The 16209-nt window shown below is 39.9% G+C and overlaps 1 protein-coding gene across 4 annotated transcripts in view; it reads left to right on the top strand.

The window, feature by feature from the left end:
* LOC136344923 (potassium channel subfamily K member 17-like) overlaps positions 1-16209 on the top strand; it is a 105648-nt gene that overhangs the window by 19605 nt on the left and 69834 nt on the right. The window contains exon 1 of one of the 4 annotated variants that reach the window (XM_066292817.1): positions 11549-11947. The exons of the other annotated variants lie outside the window; for them this stretch is intronic. The gene's annotated coding sequence lies outside the window, so the exon portion shown is untranslated. Of the gene's footprint in view, positions 1-11548; positions 11948-16209 lie in introns of those variants that run through there. 4 annotated transcript variants of the gene reach the window in all.

A 16209-nucleotide genomic window follows, 5' to 3' on the forward strand; every position in this document is an offset into this window, starting at 1 on the left:
ATGAAATTTTCCTCTTAAATTCGTCTCACAACTCACCCGTTAATTTCTTCACCACGTTTTCAGACACACCCTGTACACATATATTATTATGTTATATATGTATGATTATATATGTATATAAATCACATTTATTTCTTAAAAAAAGGCTTCTTTTGGCCTTTCTGCCTTTGTTATAAACTCGTTTTATTTACTTAATGCTCTATATGATCTACGTTGTATATGTCGGTATAGAGGGGTAATTTCCTTTGGACGCCATGTTCAGGAATTCAAAAACACTCGATTAACGCTGTTTATTATATTAAAAGGGCAACGACGCTTTAAACACTAGTCGGTACAAAGTCACTAATCTAGAGTCCTAAAACTAGTCGCAAAGAGCTGCTGATCCGGGACCAGCTCACTGTATCACACTAACTGTCTCTTCCCCATTTTATCTGAGCATCTGTCCTTCCCACGCTACCGTTTCTTATCTCTCCCCCTGGCCCCGTTGCACCCGACCCATTCGTATTTCACACTGGGGGACTGTTCTTTATCCAAACCTAAACGAGGTACCCAAATCGGGCAGCCGCCCATAACTCATATTCAGCTAGTTCCTGAAAATTCATCACCGACCCTTAACAAATCAACAGGTCCCTTTATCTTGACTATTCATCATAAACACGTTAAGGCGCCGACATATATAATTATTAATAATAAATGCAAATGGACCCATGGCCACAAACTCGTCATCTTCCGTATATTGCAAAGTTTCACATTTTCCCTCGTATTTTCTGTTTTTCTCACGTGCGCACTGAGTGAAATTTTTCCAATTTCACGCGCCTATTAAAAAGTCAAAATCGTCGATAACCATATACACGGTGTTATGTTTTTTCGGGTCATGGCCTCTTCCATACTTCGTGTTCATTTTCGGGTCGTGTATTGTTTTATGCGTTGCATCTTTTTTTGGAACACACAAATTCGAATTGTTTCTCCGATTTTTCAGCTTTTTAGTCTTTTGCAACGCTTTCGTGTCTTTCACCGTTTCCGTCAAATTTGCAGTCGGTGCAAATTAAGAGCGTAGAGAAAATAAGAGAAAAATAATCGCGCAGGTCGGTTATCAAGTCCTTGAAGCAACGCGTAACATGCAAGGGAAAAATAAAAATACATCTAAACGAAAGAAAAAATAATAAAAAAAACTCTGGGAAACATCCTCTTCCTTCCAAGGTGCAGGACTCCACTTTTTTCCTCATAGATCAGCAGGTTCTTTTAAATATTTTAAATGCATTGCGGACGATGTTGTATCAGTCCACTATTCCAATGCCCCAATTCCCTTGCTGTTGCAATTGGGGTCGGATAGAGCAACGATTTCACGTGTCTCCAGGAGAAACTCCAGACTGTCCGGGCCGGGCGGTCTGAAAAGCCGCGCAGGTGACGCGGTGCGTTTCTGATCATGGGTCTGTTGGCATTTTTTCACAATTTCGCAGACTACTTTCACCCTCCGAAAAATATTCATAATGACCCGTTACACCCTGTGTGTATCGTATGAAAAAATGGTGTAAGAAACACTGGTAGAACATTAAACTTAAGCGAATTCAAATTTATACGGTCCTTGGTACGAGGAACGGATCGATCCTAAATCTCTGAACTTATCAATGTCCTAAAGGAAACGGGATATGTGGCCTTTCCTTTCCTTGCAAATGCATATTACGAGTTCCGGTATTCAGGCAGCACAAAAGGAAATATTGGAGTCACATACGGAATACCAGAGGGCTTGCATTTGTATAGTTAGGGACGTCTCAAGGCATCGCGGGTTTTGTTATTCCATCTAAGACAATGAATCGAAATCCAAAGGTACATTATTTATCTCTATTAACATTCTAGTGTCTTGCGATGCGATAAATTGATCTTGGAAAAGTCTCGGGCTTCTGTCCCATTTCTTTCAGGTTCGTGACGCGATCTGTTTTTAACATAACGGATCATTTGTTTCAGGTTTCCGTAAAGAAGCCCTTATTTCAATTGCGGAAGGTTTTTCATGAAAAGCTGTTTTTTACGTATAAACAAGATACATTGTTCTATGTTCGAAAGTCCCGGAAGCGGGATTGATCCGCTCTCTAGGGCCCCAGTGTACAGGAGGAATTAATAGTGACACTGAATTTTAAATGCGTGCGGCAAAATTGGCTTTTGGTTGTGATTTTGTTTCAACGCATTTGCTTTATAAAACGCACTAAATTGATTTTGGTAAAAAAAAATTCGGACACGTTGTTCGATGCCAGTTCACATAAAAAAAAATATATATATAAATATATACACAGGGTGTTCTAAACGAAGTGAGTTCCATGAGGATTATGGAAGCGGTAGGAGATACAAGGTGACTCGAATTAGAAAAAAGAAGCGCGTTTTTTACCAATTCAGAAAATGTTTTTAATTTTAAAATATGCACAGGAGTTGTCAAAATATGAGCAAAAAACTGAAAACTGCGATTTTCCAAAATCATAAATTATGAGTTCACTGTTTGAGAAAATTGTACCAAATTTGGCAGTTCTTTACTGTCGACAACTGCCAATTGAATGGCGTTTTCAGAATTTTCCCAGGCCTCCTAGATTTCGAGAAATTCGATTCAACTTTGTTATTTCCTATGGCCACCATATTGGATTTTGGTGCCATCGAATAGACAATAAAAAAAGTTTTTTAACCGTGTATCACAAACGTGCCCTCGGACCTGCCAAAGTAAGAACAATAAAAAAAAACACTTTTCACCTTAGTAGGCCTAGAAACAAGTGCTTTAGTGTTGCTATGGTTACTCTCGTTACATGCAACGAATGTCAACAAAAAGTCTAGTCTTGTTGTATTTGAGGTGAATTTTTATATTTTCTATTTCATTTTTATCAGTTTTACGCTTTCATTCGGCAGAAATTTTCAAATAATAAAATTATGGAACGGTTTTCGAATCAAGAAAAGCTGGAGATTAATGGCTGCCACATTTTAAGTGGAAGAAACGTAGGTAGAGCTCAAAGTGTGTATCTCCAGAGGTATCCAGAGAGGCGTCAACCTGGGCGCGCAATATTTAATAGGCTTAGAGTGAGTCTACATAAATATGGATAATTCGAAAAGGAAACCAGAACACGCAGGATTAACGAAGATGTTGCAAAATTATGTTGTTGGGAGTGTTGTTGAAAACCCTCGCATCTCACTGCGTCAAATAGAATACAATATTGGTATACCTAGAGCAACTGCTTATGGGGTCCTAAAGAGAAATAAATTTGAATAAAATTGACCTCAAATACAACAATAGTGAAGACTTTTTGTTGACATTCGTTGCATGTAACGAAAGTAACCATAGCAACACTAAAGCAACCATAGCAACACTAAAGCAACCATAGCAACACTAAAGCAACCATAACAACACTAAAGCACTTGTTTCTAAGCCTACTAAGGTGAAAAATGTTTTTATTTATTTTTCTTACTTTGGCAGGTCCAAGGGCACCTTTGTGATACACGGTTAAAAAACTTTTTTTATTGTCTGTTCGATGGCACCAAAATCCAATATGGCGGCCATAGGAAATAACAAAGTTGAATCGAATTTCTCGAAATCTAGGAGGCCTGGGAAAATTCTGAAAACGCCATTCAATTGGCAGTTGTCGACAGTAAAGAACTGCCAAATTTGGTACAATTTTCTCAAACAGTGAACTCATAATTTATGATTTTAGAAAATCGCAGTTTTCAGTTTTTTGCTCATATTTTGACAACTCCTGTGCATATTTTAAAATTTAAAACATTTTCTGATTGGGCACAAAAATACGCTCCTTTTTGCTAATTTGAGTCACCTTGTATCTCTTACCGCTTCCATGATCCCCATGGAACTCCCTTCATTTGGGACACCCTGTATATATACATGGAGAACAGTTCGCATGGTTTCGCCCTGATATGAAATCATGTCGAAGAAATCAGCGTTCTTCAAAGAATCTCGTTTATTATTTACCTGCGGTACATCCTGTGTGCTCAATTTTCAATACAAATAAACGGGGTCGCTGCTAAAAGCAATATACCATCTCTCACACATATATTTCTCAAACTTTCTTTGGCCTGGATATTGCATTAAAAATGCGGAAATTCCCGGCTTTGCCTCTCGAATAGAGCTGTCGAAGTACCACCCCCATTTTTAGAGCTGGAAGTGCGATTATGAGATACTCGGATAGCTTTATGCGTTATAACGAATCTCGAAAGAACAGCTCGCGAGGTAAAAATTATTTCGCTTTAAATAACGAATCGCAAATCAGGTTTACAACTGTGGAAAAACTCGATCGACAAAGTACGAGATCAGTACGATCATTCGGCAACGAGAAAGTTTGCGAGTCCCGTCAGGTTCCTAAGTACTAAAGCTGAGGGTTAAGACACATATGCGTCCTACCGCCGAGAGGCGCTCATCGGCCGGTTCATTATCGGCGTCTTTAACTCTCAGGTGAACAGCGAGAGAAGGTGGATCTGTCACTGGGGCGTCACGATTACGGGAGCACTTTCCCAACTTGAACTCCTTTGACTCGAAATATTCTCCAAAGTGAATGTTTGGAAGCGCAAAACTCAATTTTTACCATCTCGTTCGGTAATTTTATCTTCGCAAGTCGCATCGCTGTAGCTCGAACGCTCGTAGCACTCGGAGTGAGGTTCATCGGGCCGCCGAGTCTGGCTCGAACTTGTCGGGGAAATGCCCATTGCAATTCGGGAATTTACCGGTTTGCAATGACAAGTGAAGGCGACAGATGAAGCCGTGTTTGGTTTCGGAACACGCATCACGCGTTGCGCGCGGCTGCAAACCAGTTGCAGTAAAGATAGTGAAATTTTGAGGGATTTTAGTGATTCTGTCGTGCGCGTTTCGCTCGGTGCATGTGGAATTATTTTGCATTAAAATTGCAAAGATAAATTAAAAATGTTTAATTCTTTAAAAAAAAAAACCGAAATTGTTTGCTCAGGCGGAAAGAAGTCGATGCGAAACAGCTTAGGATTCCCTCTAAGGCATTATCGACCATTGAAAAGGAAATAAAGGCGCAATTTTGCCGAAACCAGGTGACCCCCATTTTAATTTGTACAAGCAAAAAAGGCTCCCAGCTCGTGTTAATAATGACGTCGATGAAACTATGCGTAAGTGGGTTACTACCGCACCTGCTAAAAATCCTCGTCTCTCTCAGAGACGGTAACGAACGAAAAAGTTAGGGAATTTGTTGTCGCTTTGGGTCAACAAAATGTTTTTCAGCTGTGTAGAATATTCACGTGAATTTAAACAAAGGCATAACATCGTCCAAATGGCGGTTTGTGGTGGAAGTGCTCCCGCAAGTGTATAATACAATGTAGTGAGGATTGGGAGAGACGATTCACCTGATAAAAACGACATTTTTAATGCTTACGAAACGGGCGTCTTTTTTAATTGTTTACCTAACGCGACGTTAGCGTTTACGGGCCAAAAATGTTCCGGTGACAAAAACGGCAGAGAGACAACTAGAGCTATGGACGCAAGCAGAATGGGTGAATCCGAAGAGCCGGAATTGCTCGTTATTGGCAAATCGAACGGTCCACGTTTGTTTTAAGGGTGTAAAATCACTTGGTGCCGATTACAAATAGATCAGAACGAATTTGGATGGCCAGTGAGTCGTACGAGAGTGACCTAAAAGGCTCGATAAATCGTTCGCTGCCGAAAAATAGGAAAGTGAGGGCCACTTTCCTATTTTCAGGATATGCAGGACGCATATCCTGAAAATACGAAGGCGACATCGAAAAACGTTAACCTGGAATATTATCCTCCTAATCTCACCCTCTGTTTTACAACCAACGAACCAGGGAATTGTAAAAAATCTTAAGTAGCATTGAAGAAAACAAATCGTAACGCTACTTTTCGTCCGTACGGAAGGACGAGTTCCTACATCTGCGTCCCTGCTCGGCGCGATCGGAGATCTAAACAAAACATGGAATTTCGATGTAAAACAGCGAACAATCAACAATCGTTTGCCGGATACTTCTGATGACTGGGAGGAAGAAGATAAGCTTCCACGGGATGGATTAAAGCAAATTTGGACATCATACAGGAACACAACGAACGCCGACGAAGTTTCGTTTGATGACGGTCATGTTAACATTGACGATGGTGCGGAAACAACGGTTTTCCCGACGGACGAAGATATTTTTGAAAGCGTCGAAGAAAACTTTATTCGTGATGAAAAAGGTGCGCACATATGTGAAACTCAAAATAAAATCTAGCGACGTGAAAAACAAATATTTTTTATCGTATGAAACTCAGAGGCGAACGATGATGATGATAATGAAAGCAGGGTTGGAACAACTGTTGCCATACCCACATTTAACCAAGTGTACTCTGCTATCTAAACCCTAAGAAATTTTGCTTCGCCGAGTGAAAATGCTCCAAATGCAGTAAATAGCTCGTTAAATGTAGTGGAAGATTTTATAGAAAAGAGAAATCGTCTTCATTTAAACTACCTAGTATAATATACGTGTGTATGTACATACTGCAGGTAACTGTCTTTTTACAATAAAACACGTGCGTACGGATGTACAGAGCGACCCATTTGTTTTGGGGCCGGTCTGTAAAAAGTTTATTGATGGTGCGGACCTCTTCAAATTGCAGAGTTTGATAAACGGCACATTTTCGACAAAAGTGCCCCGATCGACGTAGAATTCAAGACCTCCTGCGGTAGTTTCCAAAAGCAAAATTTTAACAAATCGTATTGGCGATTCTTTCGGAAAAAACAACGGTGCGCGCCACTGGATTGGCCACCCCGCGGAACGGGCCTGTACAAAATGTCGTCGAAACATTTTGGGCAACAGCGATTTTGCGGAAGAACTAAAACTGCACCCTCAGTATAAATTTATTTTCAAAAATTCACAGTCGGCCACGGAGGACAAGCGAAGCGTTTAACTGTCAAACAGACGCGACGAGCATCGACAGTCGATGTCAAGAACTTATCTGCGTTTAATGCAAATTAAATTATTAATCGTGATAATTGTGGAAAATTGAAGTTTAAGGGAAAAAACGGAAATTGTTCGACAGCGTGCGCACGACAGCAGAAGCTGCGACAGAATACAGAATTCAACGTCAGACATCCAGATGGACCGGTAAGTCGCAGTACTGTGCAACGAGCAAATAGTATTTTCGATGAAGCCTTCATGAAATTTCATTAAAAGAATGAAAAAGTTTTCATTTTTTTAAATTTTACTTATTCCGTATAAGCCCAAAACCATAACTACCAGGTATACCGGTATGAAGTTAGCGTCAGGATATACCAGATAGACCGGTATGAAGTGAGTGTCAGGATATACCAGATAGACCGGTATGAAGTGAGTGTCAGGATATACCAGATAGACCGGTATGAAGTGAGTGTCAGGATATACCAGATAGACCGGTATGAAGTGAGTGTCAGGATATACCAGATAGACCGGTATGAAGTGAGTGTCAGGATATACCAGATAGACCGGTATGAAGTTAGCGTCAGGATATACCAGATAGACCGGTATGAAGTTAGCGTCAGGATATACCAGATAGACCGGTATGAAGTGAGTGTCAGGATATACCAGATAGACCGGTATGAAGTTAGCGTCAGGATATACAGTATCGGACAAAATTAGTGCAACTTTAGAAATTTAATTTTAAATTGACATTGTTTCTTTAAAAATAAGATTTGTTATTATCAGTAATATGTTTGCGGCCTATTATGATTTACACCTGAGACTCAATGTTTAAAAAGCACATTTTAGAGGAGAAGGAAAAAGAAAACCTTTTACCACCACAATTGGAGCGACGAAATTAAAGCAACTTAAAAATTATTTGAATGAATATTATATTTAGAACAATTTTTTGTGTATTACCGTTAATATTCAGTCCAACACCCCTTGTTTTGAAGAACTAGCTTGGCATTGAAGAAATTAAATTTGAAATGATGTCAGGATCAATAGACTTCCAGACGTTCTCTATTTCTTCAAACAAATTATCCTGATTGGTAATATTTTTTCCTCGGATTTTGTTATCTACGATCTTCCAAAGGTTCTCAAAGGGATTTAAGTCCGGAGTTCGGGCTGGCCGTTTCATTGCCTCGACTTTCTTCTCCACGAACCAGGCTTTTACTATTTTCGCAGTATGCTTAGGATCGTTATCGTGCTGGTAGACAAACTTAAGGGGCATATCCCATTCGGCATATGGATACATAACATTCTCTAGTATATAATGATACTTAAATCTATCCATTTCGTCCTTAATCCTGTAAAGTGGACCAGTTCCGTGAGCAGAGAAACAACCCCAAACCATAATCGAACCTCCTCTGTGTTTTATGGCTGGTTAAATAAACTTTTTTTGCGACCTTGCGCCTTCAGGTCGTCTGACGTATGATGGGCCATCACTTTTACACAAATTTGGACTCATCTCTGAAAACTACCAATTTCCACTGTTCAGATGTCCAGTGTTGGTGATTCTGCGCAAACTGAAGTCGGGCTTTCACGTTCTTCTTAGGCAGCAATGGTTTTCTCGCCGGTCGCCTACCAAATAGTCCATTTTCCACCAATCTTCTTCTTATGGTCTTGGACCTGACACGAGCTAGGCCCGTTTCCTCTAAATGTGATTTTATATGAGTTTATGATAGAAATGGATTTTTTTGACACATTCGAATTATCCATTTATCAGTTCTTTTTGTAGTTTTCCTTGTGCGTCCTGAATTTTTTGCAGCTGCTTCACTTCCTCTTTGTCTGAATTTGTAAATAATTCGAGACACAATTGACTTGGGCACGCCCAAACTCTTCACAATTTCGCTTTGCCGTTCGCCACTTTTACACCGCTCAATGATAATTTTCCTGATCTCTAATGAGGTCGTTTTACCTCGACCCATAATGAAAATCGTCTATTTAATGTAGAATATAAAACGTCTTTAAACACACAAGTTTGTTAATCAAGTGAAACTTTAAATTTCCAAGAGTTGCTATATTTTTGTTCGATATTTTAAAAAAATGTTTTGATGGTTTATTATAGGAACTGTTGATATTTCATTTGGATATATTTTATTTCAAATTTTTAAAAGTCGCTATAATTACGACCACTACCGTAAGTAAGCATCCAGTGCGCATCTGTAATTCTTCCACAAAATCGTTATTACTAAAAATTTTTCGATAAAATTTTTCACGGCCCTGTTTTGTGGGGTGGCCAATCCAGCGGCGCGCGCAGACTTATTCTGAAAAAATCGCTAATGTGATTTACGAAAATTTCGCTCCTAGAAACTGTCATGGTGGGCCTTGAATTTGATATCAACCAGGCCGTTTTTGCCAAAAACGTGCAGTTTAGCAAGCTCTATGATTTAAAAAAATTAAAAAAAAATCCGGGCTAAATCGCACAATCAATAAACCTTTTATAGGCTAACCCCAAAGCACACTGTATATACTACATGTTTGTACATGTACGAATTTTAGCGTGTTTTTTTATAATTAAAATTTTCTCTAATTCGAATTTAACTTCCTAAACCCTAGAGATTTCAGTTAGAAAAGTTCTAGCGTATACCCATTTAACGAAACGCGGACGTACTAGAACTCTAGGTCTTACGAAGGAAAGGGTTAAAAGTTTTAGCTATGCAGAGCAGCACTCTTTAGAGGACCAACGTAACTAGATTCCAGCCGGGTATGTTACCAAAAAATGGCGACGCACCTAGGCGTAATGTAAGGGTGCAAAATAGCTGAGTTTTAGTGTAACGGCGAGCGAAATTCTCAGTCATATTCCCATCCTATCTCCGGAGGAGTAATGGAATTTTTCTACGTTTTCACCAAGTGCAATCACGTACCAGGTGTAGTGTATAAGTATCTGCGATATATCCGCCAGAGGCAGATATTAACTTACCTCTTCCCACATCTCTCAAAGTATTGCTTACTTTTGGGGCTGAAAAAAAAATCTTTATTTCAAATAAAATAATAGCAGATTCTAGGCGACGACCACCACCCTGAACCCACGCAGCACAGTTTTATAGTATATTACATTATGAGTAAGCAGCATCTTACAAGCGTGACGAAGGTTTGCGACCGAACTCCAAGCGAGACCATTAATTTCGGTAAGCGAAGCGACATATGTATGTCGGAATAATATTGGGAACGTTCTCTATGATTAATAAATGTTGATTTATTAATAAAATTTAGAAAGTCAAACTAACGAATTTACCACCGCTCGACCGCATCTCCGAACTTCCACACGTCAGCCGTCCGTTTTCTCGCCTCGCCCTTCCCTTCCAGTTCTCGGGAGGTACAAATGAGTCCAAAAGGGGATTCCCCGACATTCGGCCATCTACCAGCGGCGGTGGCAGGAACCTCGTTCGACAGTGCTCCGTACCGGGACGGTTCCGAACGTTTGCTTCCCGTTGTCTCACTACGAGCTGTAACACCACAATGTAAAAAATTTACGAACTACATGGTATTGTAATTTTCCGATGTCGACGTACACACATATGTTCATGAGGTACTTTGGAGATGCCTGCAAATCCCATTTGACCACCCACTGCTGCTTCGATTCAAACGTTTTGAAATCTAAGTTTTACCAATCTCAAGAACTAATATTTGTCGTCGTCGGTTTCGAAGGTCCGAAAGTTACGTGTTTGCCATGAAAACTCCGACCCGTCAACACGAATAAGCTGCTACCCGTTCGTGTAAAACAGTACGTAACCGTATCAAGGTTACTTACATGGCACTTGCCCGACTTTCTCCCATGGGTGAGCCCAGTTTAGTAGCAATTCACCGGCCAATGAGTGCGGAAATTATTATATCAGATGCTTGATAAAGAAACGAAATGGGAAGAAACTGGAATCGAAATGAAGGGGAAAGAGAATGCTAACAGAACGGGCAATCTCGTAGGGACGTTCCATAACTGCTGACAACCAAGCGAAATAATCGAACGTTGGAAAGTGCACAGAATACACGGTGGCGCCCCACATATCAAGACGCGTCTACAACTCCGGTAGGAAAGCAGGACTTTCCAACTCCCGAGGAAGAAAATTGCGACGAGCACCATTTTATGAAAGGCTCCGCTGGAACGCGCCCCTCTTATGCGTTGGCACGTCGAGACGTCCGAATTCCTGACACTTTTGCCATGGTCATCGTGTTGAAAAATGAGACGCTCTCTGAGAGGTGTTTTATGATTAATTAGCATTTTGCAACAGTGAAGAGTGCTGCTCTCAGTTGTCCCTAACCAACCAATTTGTCTACACAGATGAGGGATATGGTTAAAACAAATTTACCCTGCATATACATATACATATATGTACATAAAATACACACATCGATTCTACATATATGTAGGTTCTTTCAGCTCGTTCCGTACTCTCTCAACCAAGGCAATAGTAAAGTAATCCGCTACTTTTCAGAATATATTAGAATCTCATTGCTGGATCGCTGAAATAGTTGCTCGTTCGAGAGAATTTCTTTTGTAATTGTGCGGGACAAAATCAAATAAACAACATAATTCTTCGGATTAAGAATCCCGTCTTATTAGCCCTAAGCCAACGTGGCAACCGCGACGTCGGGTGTAAACAGTATTTTGTTATGTTTGTTGCTAAGGTGACGGACGCCTCTTCTGGGATACTTGGGTACTACGACTGATCTAGTAAAATGGCGGGTCGATTGTTCTGTCTCGTTTCTGCCCGTCTTCATCGATAAAAACGCATAAATAATGCGTGTTCACCAATAAAACTTATCTATAATTGCATAAGAAAATTGTTGCGTTTTGCACGAAACAGTGTCTCTCTAAGATTGCAAACTCAGTGTGGTTCGAACGAGATTTTCCAGCCCGCAGCTACATCACTTGACGGCCATTTTGCGAAGTCACCACACTCCTGCCCTACCGGGAGCACCCACGCTTCGGGTCACGCCCAACGGGAAGCACGACACATCTGGTCGTTCTTTCAACCAAACCGACATCCCAACGCTCCCAACCATCGTCATTTATTTACATGTAAGTGGACCAGAACTTTTCCGTAAAATTGACAAGAACGTTCTATACTTTTAACGAATTTCGGGAATTAACGACGAAGTTTAGCTCAAGCCCAAGTGTATAAATAGAAATTGAGCTTTTATTGGCGAAATTAAGCTTCGTTAAAAACATACCTATTGGAATTGTTAATAATGAAATTAATCTCCATTACTATCCATGGTCTTTTGCTATTTATCGGGTAGATGATGGATGCGCTCGCGATAAAAGCTTAATGGTTCCGAGGCAAAACAGTTTTCGAGCCATTTTCGAACGTCTTCCACTCTGGAGAACCGCTGGTCGGATAAGATTGCGTTGACCTGAACAAGTGGTAGTCGAAAGGGGCCATGTCTGGAGAATACGCCGGATGCCAGAGAACTTCTTAGCTTAAGGACAAGATGAGTTCCCGGATCGGTTTTGCCGTACGTGGACGCGCATTCTCACGCAGCAATATTACTTTCCGACTTTCGTGGGCCGTAAATGGCCTTTTTCCTCCCGGACTTCGCTTTACTCGGTCATTTGGATCCGGTAACGTTCAACTGTAACAGTTTGATCGGGTTCAGAAACTCGTAGGACATTAATTCCTTCCAATCCCACGAAACGCATAGTAAGATTTTCTTCACGTGAGTGTTCGCCTGTGCAACTAATGTGGACGACTGTCTTGGATCAACCCATGATTTTCTACGCTAAGGATTGCTACACAGATAATTATTTTTTTTATATTGAGAAAACCAGCTCATGCAGATATCAATTTTTCGATTAGTTCGTACGGCGTCTGTGACATGCGAACGAACTGAAAGCGCTTGTTTAGGCGCTTCTAACTGTTGTTCGTACGGTAAAGTTTGAAGTCCTTCGTCTTCGAAAAATTTCCTTAACGAAACTTTTTAACTTACGGTTAAAGCAACAACAGGATTATCCCCCCGAACTGAATTAATCATTTCTGTAGTTTCAGCAGCACTTTTATTCGATTTAAACGAGAACGACATCGATATTCTCCAATTTTGCCTGGACACGTTCAACCCTTAATCACCCATTTTGCAGTGAATGACAGCTCCTGAACAAATGACAGTTTTATGATATAAAAAACATTGACTTAACCGAACATCTTCAAAATTACGAACCTATTGGAAGCGTCTACATAAGTATTCTTTTACTACCGCCTACTTCGGTGCCCAATTTCTTTTCCACGCCCATTTTCTTCTTTCGATGTGCATTTCGTCTCACTCCCCCACTCAATCAATCCCCCGTACGCCGGCGAGGTACTTTTCTAAAGCAAGCAAAAATTTGATACTGGATGTAGAAAATTCGTACCTCACGTGGTACTGAAATATTCACGATTTAGGCAGGTGAGCTTATACATTTCAAAACTTACTACGTTGACACAGTAAAGCAGCTTTAAAAACTGGGTTTAAATAAATACACTTGCCGTAACAGCACAATGCACAACGTGCTATTACAAAAGTAAACTTTAGACCAAATTTGTTCTCTGCTCCAGTAAAATTAGTTTAACATAACATGCATTACTGTATTAATAGAAATTTCTGCTAGTTCAATTAGATTTCAATTTACAGTGGTGAAGACAATTTCTCAGCGCATATAGTCACAATGGCTTAATTTGAACAGTACCAGGACCGGCGTTAGCAAGTCTGGCGCCCTGGGCGAAATATTTAATCGCACTCCCTCTGCCCTCGAGAAAGGTCCGCGGTCCAAGGCGATCGGCCAAATTCGCCTCCTCATGCGGCCGGTAGGGGGTGGCACAAGCGCCCTCTAAAGTTTTTATTCAAAACGTGTTTACATTGCTTTTTCGCGTGGTTCTCAATTCTCAGGCCCCCGATCCTTAAACATTCATAAATTCTTAGCACACATCATGAACTCAGGTGAAACTTCACTTATTTCAATATCAATTTGATATCTTGTCTCGCCCTTGACCCAAAGTTCATTACACAGGATTAACCTTCATTTAAGTTAGTTTCGTTCCGTCTCTTTTTCCGGGTCTCCAGGTCAGAATTTATTCTCCGTTAAAATTCAATATAATCATCGGGATCAAACGAGCACTAAAGGAGGTGCTGGAAGCTTACGAAAATTCGTCGACCTCGATATGTCCGATGTTTAAATGATAAAAAGTAATGGCCCCAGCATGAAACCCTAGGGAACTCATATTGGTCCTATCTGAATATTTATTTTCCGCGTAAACAACCTGATTACTATCCCCAAGATAAGACTGAATTTGTTTGCAAGCGCCAACACTCGGTCCATAGGATTTTCATTTGGTAATGAGAAGATCGTGATTTGTCGCATTCAAAGAAGTCTCGAAGAATCAAATAGCTCAACGTTTTTCTATCGCGTGATCCAAGAAAATCATCGATGACCTTTCCTAGGCCACAAACGTGTTCCGACTCCTACATCGGACGTATCGTTGCTGGTACAAAATTCATAAATGTGAGATATAACAGCAGAGAACCTTTCTAAATATTCAATAAATTCTGGGCAGAACCCCCGTTATTCATAGATCATTAAAGCTTCAGGGGCAGGAGTCTATGTCAATGGTCTTCCAATATACCGTTTCCAACTAAGTGGAAAGCACTCAACCTCAAAACAGCAATTGATTATATGAAGTATCTATCTATACAAGGTGTTTCAGGACGGCAGGGCACTATTTGAGATTATGTGTTCTCTAGTACAAAATAAGGGAAAATGTTAATATGAGCGTGTGTCCGATCTCGATCGATAGCGGAGATACTGGGTGTTAGAAGTTAAGGAATGATTAGCTTTTTATTTAATTGTGCTTGACCCACTGCAGATAGAATTTACACGTTTGATGTGTGTAAGTAATAGACGCTGCTTGATACGAGGATAGATTAACTCTAACCACTTTTCGGGGTAGTGTACGTGTTGAGGTTTCTGCCCACAAATTTACTTGCGGAAATTCGCTGATGCGCCACTGGTGAATTTTAATATTCTTGTTAAGTGCTTCAGTCTATTACCTAAATTTTCGATCTCTTGATTTTTAGCCAAATTCCGTTCGGTTTCCTCATAACTTAATTAACTTGTAAATTTAATAAAACTTACAGACACCAGGGCTTTCGGATTTTTTTTTTCTTTAGGATTTCCAGAATGCCATAATACTTTGATTATTTTCACACCATTTTTAACAAAATTAGTGGATTTCACAGTATTCGTTCACACGAGTAAAAACCCAACTGAACTTGGTAATTTGCCTAACATGGAAGATCAATTAACCGTACAATGATGTAAAATCCGTTCGATTAAAAAAAAAAAATGGTATAGAAGTAATGATTGAGTCGTGGAATTCTGAAATTCCGAGAAAAAAATCTTACATGGAGTCCGTTGATTCGATCAAGTTTATACATTATTTAACTCGTGAGGAAACCGAACAGAATTCGACCAAAACTCAATCGAAATGAAATTTGTGTAATACATTGAGGAACTTAAGGAAAATATTAAAATTCACCAGTGGCGTCCGAGTAATTTTTTTTTGAAAGATTTTATGGTCGAGAAAATACACTAGTATTAGTTGGTGACGATGTGCTCGCGTACCATGCAGCACCCATTATCTAATACAGTTATAAAATTCGAAAGCTCTATCTGCAGCAGATCAAATGCGATAAAATAAAAAGCTGTTTTTTTCTTAACTTTTAACACCCTGCAACGCCGCTATCGGTCGAGATCGGACATATACTTATACGAGCTTTTTTAATTTACTCGGTACTAGATACTACGTACCTCAAATAGTACCGTGCAATTCTGAAACGCCTTGTTTAAGAGCTACTGACGTCACTGGCGGGATCATCATCACGCACAGGATCATATTTAATGTTATTCAGGATTTTTTGAATATCAGATTCGTCTGCGAGGTATCGTGTCTCCTCGAACATGCAGTTTTGTTGAAGTAAATTTGTAACTCCCTTCGGGTGCTTCCTCGTTAATTAAAGACAACGTCAATTTTCTGAGGTGTTTATAGCTTAAGTTGAAGTTTAGTTCTCGTGTATTTCTCCAACGCACCCGCTCGTTGCTTCATAAATATATACTTTAACGTGTGCAGTAAACCAAGGGGTTTCGGTTTAGGCATGGGAAATTCTCTGGGTAGAGCATTTTTAACAATGGAACATTCTCGTAGTAGAGTACAAATATCAAAAATAATTTTGCTTTTAATTATACTGTAACTAAATTTCCTAGAATACCTGCGATGAATAATCCAGGGAGTTATTTATGCTATTTGCTGTAGG

This window comes from Euwallacea fornicatus, chromosome 18, assembly GCF_040115645.1.
Source record: "Euwallacea fornicatus isolate EFF26 chromosome 18, ASM4011564v1, whole genome shotgun sequence".
Classification (NCBI taxonomy): Eukaryota; Metazoa; Arthropoda; class Insecta; order Coleoptera; family Curculionidae; genus Euwallacea; species Euwallacea fornicatus.